Source organism: Empidonax traillii, unplaced genomic scaffold (genome assembly GCF_003031625.1).
Source record: "Empidonax traillii isolate 1590-97213 ecotype Southwest subspecies unplaced genomic scaffold, ASM303162v1 scaffold969:size425790, whole genome shotgun sequence".
Classification (NCBI taxonomy): Eukaryota; Metazoa; Chordata; class Aves; order Passeriformes; family Tyrannidae; genus Empidonax; species Empidonax traillii.
Genome location: NW_020956162.1, coordinates 252221 through 258220, shown reverse-complemented (window position 1 = coordinate 258220; position 6000 = coordinate 252221). Strand labels below are relative to the sequence as shown.

The window sequence follows — 6000 nt, the reverse complement described above, 5'->3', positions numbered from 1 at the left end:
AACAAAAAAAAAAAAAACAAACAACACTTCAGAACATTACCTAACATAATGGCAAAGTATTTAATAAGACTTCTATCTACTGTTGCAAACAAATATATTTCTCATAGCTTCATAAGACCTGTTTGAAGGGTGAACAATACTTTTGTCAAGAAAGGAAATGTTTTTCCAGTGGCTGCACAAACAGAACAAACCAGAAAAAGAACATTATTTTATATAAATGATCAATCTCTTCATGGCCCTTGAGGCTCATTTTGTAACAGATTTCTGCGGGGCTACACCACTGAGTCTGTGATGCATGTAATAGAATCAGAGAGCTCCAATACAATTCGAGACTGGAAGGATCTCTGTTTATCTCCAAGCTCACTTCTTCTAACATCAGGTCTAGATTTAATGGCCTTGGTAACTTTCAAAAGACTAGCAATGATCTTTTAAGACAGGTTTAACCTGTAGCTGGTAGCTGCTATAGGTGGTATTTTATTTTAGGAAACTGAGGGAAATGACAAAGCTATATTACATATAAAATTTCTTAACATATAAGCAGATTTCACTATTCTCGCTGTAATATTTTCCCACTTCAAGTGCAGGACAGTTTACACTCCTAAAGAAAACACCCTGAATTGCATTAAATTGCCTAGAGCTATAATAAAAAGCTCTTTCTGAATACCTCAGCAATGCTCTGTAGCTCCACAAATGAATATAAAAAGACATAATAGTTTTCTTTAAGCAGAAAGTTCAGCTCCACTCCACTATTTGTTCTTATCCTTTCCCACACAGACACTTAAGTATTCACAGAAATTTCACAGTACATGTAGATGCTCACAACCATAAAAGACAAATTCCTCTATAAAGGGAAACCTCACCTTATTTTCTTCTAGCTGCTGCCCAAAATCCCAAAAGAAATTAATACTTCTGGAAATTATTAATGCTTCTCTTTTTCTAAAATCAGCTCTTTTTAACCTTAACCTTGGAGCGATAGCACTGCAAATGTTGAAACAGAAGTCAACTGTCTAATCTATAGGATAACGTAAAAAAAAAAAAAGGCACTTGTTCTGACCTGCCCAAATGCAAAGTAGACTTCTAAGTATGTGGAAAAGAAATCACATGAACAGATTCTTGGAGAAAAACAGACAGAAAAATTTATCAACTACCAATAGCAAGAACATCAGCCTGCATTGCTAATGGACTAGGTACTCCTTCATCTGCTATTTTCACCCTTGACATTTCTCACCACTTGAATGATTTGTAAAAGTTGCAAAGCATCAGTAATAATTAAAAAACAACACAAAACAATTTCACAATGAAAAATGTCCACTTTTATACTCAGTTATTTTCCATTTAATTAGAAAATGTCATTTTTCTACACCTGCTTAAAAACAAATTTGAGTTTTCAAAACAAATTACAGAATTGATTGTACAATTGGCTTTTGCCCCTGGGAAGCAGGTGAGAAAAAGGAGTGTAATGAAAATAGATCAAAAATCTTTGGGGATTTGATTTCAGATCTGTATCCAAGCCCAATAATTTTTCTAGAGATAATTTGAGAGAACTCTGTTTGAAATTTTAAATTAACCATGAATCTTGGACATTTTGTATCAGTTCATTTTCCCACTTGTACTTCCAACACAATTTATATAAATGGAATTTAGTCTTACCAACACACTGTAATTAATGGCAGAACACAGCTTTTGCTACAGATCTTGTCAGATGGTGCAGTCCATACAGCAGGACTGAGGGCAAGTTAAAGGCTTTCTTTGGTGGATAATTGTCCAACAGGGTGTAACACATGTGAGGGAAAATTCCAGAGCAATGAAGAAAGGCAGAGCTGGTATCAAAAGCTGATGATAGATAAAAACATTACCTAGCATGTATATACTTTTTTTTTTTTTTACATTGATTGGGGATGATAATCTACAAAACTGAATGGAGAAATAACAACTTTATATCTCCACTTTAAGATCAATGTTCAAAAGAAATAAAATTTATGGACTTAAAAACTTTGTCTGGGCTCCCTAACACAGTCCGCCCAAGGATTTTCCCCCAGACTGGGATAATAGGAGCAACTGGGAAGAAAAGTTTTGACTATTAAGAGCCTAATTTATAACTCTTTTCTGGATGAAATTTTCACAGATAATCCGATTTAAAGACTGTAAAAACATCCAGCTAACAAACCCCTGAGTTTTTCTTGCTCGTCTTCAGCAGCTAAATACCAACCCCCTAGAAAGATCATGACTGTGCATAAGATTAGGATAGGATAGGAGAGGAGAGGATAGGATAGCATAGCATAGCATAGCATAGGATAGCATAGGATAGCATAGGATAGCATAGGATAGACTGCTTGGGATAGAAGGGACATATTGTGATGATCTAGTCCTACTGCCTAACCAGTTTAGGGCTGACCAAAACTTACAGCATAATGTTAAAGGTATTGTCCAAATGTCTTAAATACTGACAGGTTTGGAGGATCAACCATCTCTCTAGGAAGCCTATTCCAGTGGTTAACCAACTCCTTGGAAAAGAAATGCTTCCACAGTGTCTAATTTTAAATCTCCCCTTGCACAGCTTTGAACCATCTTTGAAATAAATACTCTTGCACCTACTTCAGTAAAAGGTTAGGCATCTGTCATCTTAAGGCACTCTGTAACTAAAGATAACTTCATATTAGATAGGGATAATTTTACATGCAGAGGTTAACATCCATCTCAACTATCTTTGGCTGACTAACCAAACTTAGTCTAGTTTCTAGACCAAGCTAGCTATCTAGGCTCCTTTGTAAGGACTAAGGAGTGACTGTCACCTCCAGTGGATGAATCATCCCACCTACCCAGATGAGTCCTACCCAGATGAGTACCTGAAGCTGATTAGCTTTGCCTTAGACAAGTCACCACCAGACAGCTGCAGCTGGAGACTCCTACTCAAAGTAATGCCAGGCTTTCATAGCATTAGATTGCAATAGTTGAGATTACATGGATTTTAGGTAATATTTACCCATTTTGGAAAGCCCAAAGACAAATATTACAAGGAAACAGGAGGTTTCTCTCCTTGTCACCTGTAGCAGGCATATTTTGACATTCCCGTGCCACAAGTGATCAGACTTAGTTTGGGGATCCTACTGCCAATGTTGGGGCTGGCTCTTCTCTCTCTGCTGCCGCATCTTCATCCTTCCAGAATGATCAGAAACCACAAACAGTGAAAAGGTCTTTTAGGAGCAGCTTTTCCAGACTGTGATAAAAGGCAGTAGGGAAATGTTGCCATACTGGCTGTCAAATGATCAAGAGAGTTTCCTCAGTACATGCTGTTTATTCACCAATTACAGTATCTATACGCCTTGCCTTATTTTTTAGGCTGCTAATGCCTTATTGTATTGTTTAAACACAATTCAAATATATTAAATTAATAGACCTTACTTATCCCCAATAAAGTTTAATTTTATTGGTAGGAAATAAATATTTTCACTTTATAATTTTAAATATAATTAATTCACTATGAACTAAAACTCACACAGTATTTATTATTCTTACACATTTCACTGTTACATTATATCATATGTCTTTCCTATTAAGTTTCTGAGTCTGCCCTGCAAATTCAGACAAAAAGAAAAGATTTTTCTTTAAATGTGTACACATTTATGGAACAAAGGGACGTACTTGAACCAGGTTACTTAACCATAGATGCATGAGCAACGCTGAAAGAGAACAGTGACATTTTCTGAGAGTAAGTCTTTTGATTTATAGAATTTGAAGCTTCCTTCAGACATTTCCTTCCTTCTCACAGCTTTCAGGCTTGTCATTCTGTGGAAGGGACTGCTGTACAGGCTATTTTCTGTGAAGATGGGCTTTGTATGCTCTGGGTCATAGCTTCTGCAGTCAGAAGATATGCCCAGAAGCTTTTACTAAAAGAGCAAAAAGTACAACAGAAAAGAAGACATTATACCAAATGAAAAAGTTATAGTGACTTTTTCCTTCTTTTTCCACTTTTGCATTCTCTGAATGTTTATTATCTATCAGATTATAGACTGTGTTGGTGAGGGATTTTGTACTCCTCCCTGATTTTATTGTATATAGCACAATCTGTCTCTGAGCAAGACTATACTTATAAAATGCATAATGCTTTTGTGTTCAGTAAGACCTACCACATCCCTGAATAAACAACACCTGCTTTGTGCCCAGACAGGTATACAGATACCTGATGATGGAGAAACAAACTAGCTTTTTTCTCAAAGTTGAAAGTTAGACAACTCTTTCTTTCCCTTTCCTTGGCAGCAGTAGACCCTGATGACTAAATATATCTTCCTATAACCAAGAAATGAACCATGCCGCAGGTTTCTTCAAGGAGATGAGTCATCATATTTTACATGAGGATCTGTCATAGAGGTTAGCATGACCTCAGTTGAAGCTGAATTGACCTTTCATTCATTTTCATCAAAGTATTGACCTTTCCTTCATTTTCTGAGTACTACAGACATCAAAACTAATTTTGATAAGGTTCAGTGAGATGTGAGAGATTTACAGCCCAAAATATCTGAAATAAAACCTAGATTTCACAGATTCAGAAGCCATCATAAGTCGAAGTTGTGAGCTGGATGGACAATTTCAGACAAAGTTCAGGCTACAGTAAAATCTGAACTGGTAGCAGTTTCCATATTTTGCCCTGTCAGGTATATGAAAGGAGGGGAGAAACAAGTTCCCAATCATAGCTATTAAGCTGAGAAAAAAAAAAGCATTTTAAAGAATACCATCCTGAAATCCATGTGGGAAAATGGATGTGGAAAGTTTTTTTTCACATTATTACTAATCTCTTTGAAAATAAAAAGGCTGGAAAAGGTATTCTGACTTATTTCTATGGCTTAAACTGACCCCCAAATGATAATCAAAAGCTGTGCATGCGCCACAAGAAGAAGAAAACAAAATCAGAAAATCAAATATTGAATTTGTTCTCTTTTTTGTTTAAGTGCTGTTAAAAAAGATCCTTGGACCTTTTGATCCCACAAAAGCAAATATGAAGATGTAGACATGTACAACCTTACTCTTACATAACTGGAATTATCTCACCAATTAAGTAACATATTTTGCGTTGATACAAATTAGGAAAATTCATTTGTAACTTCCTCTGTGTTGGAGAGCTTTGGATGGTATTAGTTGGCATTACATGACAGAAAATTGTATCTTAAAATATAGGCTATGCCATATTAACTGCTATATTAATGACTTTTTTTTTCAGCATGAGAACAGTTCAACTACTGCCAGTGGCTGAATTTCTCCTGACTGCTAGGGGAATTGGACCAGATCTATTAGCAAAGTAAAATTCTACAACAGAGAAGCCACAACAATTAAAAACTCTTGGTTTGACAACAAGAATCTGCTAAGATATCAGAATATCTTTTAATAGTACACACAGCTTGTATTAATCTATTTAAGAAGAACATTTCTAAAAAATATCTTCTTGCTGATCTTTCCAATATGCTTTAATTGGCTGGTTTTCCCTCAGAAAATTCCTGCATATAGAATGTGGTAGAGCACCATAAACTCTAATCAATTCTTTCTCAGATGAACTGAATTGTGTGTAGAAATCTAAGTGAGTCTGAGAGGAATAAAAGTACTACTACATAGTACTTCAGGGCTGTTTAAACTGCTCTCCTGCTGTTTTGAAATCAGAAGCCTGCTATGTCCTTTTGATAGTCTGCAAGCAGTCAGTGGAAAAAAAACCAAAGCTTCCCAACATACTGTCCCTCTCAAATATGAGGCTTTTAAAAAAATAAACAAATACTCTCTATGTGTGTGCAACAGCTAAAATTCATGTTGGTTTCTACTTTAGGAGTTCATTCCAGTGCCTGTTACAGCTCTGTGGTGCTGGGATTCAGATAGCATGAGCATGGTGGTGTAGATTCCCATTGCTCAGCGCTAGAAAATCATGCTGAAGAATTTAATTCAGAGGTCTGCTCTCCATACACCCTTTTGCAGTTATTGAAGTATGGTTGAAACCTCTAAAAGAACACTCAGAGCAGG

General features: G+C 36.0%; 1 protein-coding gene across 2 annotated transcripts in view; it reads right to left on the bottom strand.

Annotated features, from left to right (window-relative positions):
• NKAIN2 (sodium/potassium transporting ATPase interacting 2) overlaps positions 1–6000 on the bottom strand; it is a 289629-nt gene that overhangs the window by 114633 nt on the left and 168996 nt on the right. The window contains exon 1 of one of the 2 annotated variants that reach the window (XR_003573474.1): positions 2984–3156. The exons of the other annotated variant lie outside the window; for it this stretch is intronic. The gene's annotated coding sequence lies outside the window, so the exon portion shown is untranslated. Of the gene's footprint in view, positions 1–2983; positions 3157–6000 lie in introns of those variants that run through there. 2 annotated transcript variants of the gene reach the window in all.